This window comes from Ipomoea triloba, chromosome 16 (assembly GCF_003576645.1).
Source record: "Ipomoea triloba cultivar NCNSP0323 chromosome 16, ASM357664v1".
Lineage (NCBI taxonomy): Eukaryota > Viridiplantae > Streptophyta > Magnoliopsida > Solanales > Convolvulaceae > Ipomoea > Ipomoea triloba.
The window spans coordinates 16,002,072-16,002,433 of NC_044931.1; the positions used below are offsets into that span (position 1 = coordinate 16,002,072).

The 362-nt window shown below is 49.2% G+C and overlaps 1 non-coding gene across 1 annotated transcript; it reads right to left on the bottom strand.

Moving 5' to 3' along the window:
* Positions 1 to 56: 56 nt before the first annotated feature.
* LOC116008495 lies at positions 57 to 175 on the bottom strand. The gene has a single exon (XR_004095874.1). It is a non-coding gene; the product is annotated as a 5S ribosomal RNA (ribosomal RNA).
* Positions 176 to 362: the final 187 nt, after the last annotated feature.

Consider the following 362-nt stretch of genomic DNA (forward strand, 5'->3'; position numbering starts at 1 on the left):
ATAGTACCCTTAGCGAGCGGTCCAGCGGTTTAAAAGAAAGATTAAAAAGAGGGTGGGGGATGCAACACGAGGACTTCCCAGGGGGTCACCCATCCTAGTACTACTCTCGCCCAAGCACGCTTAACTTCGGAGTTCTAATGGGATCCGGTGCATTTTTGCTGGTATGATCGCATCTGTCATGTACTGCGCGCAAAATGTACTTGACCCTCTCTCTCCGCGCAACTTCTCTCGCTTAGCGGTTTAGCGGATTAAAAGGATAGTACCTTTAGCGAGCGATCCAGCGGTTTAAAAAAAAATTAAAAAGAGGGTGGGGGATGCAACACGAGGACTTCACAGGGGGTCGCCCATCCTAGTACTATTCT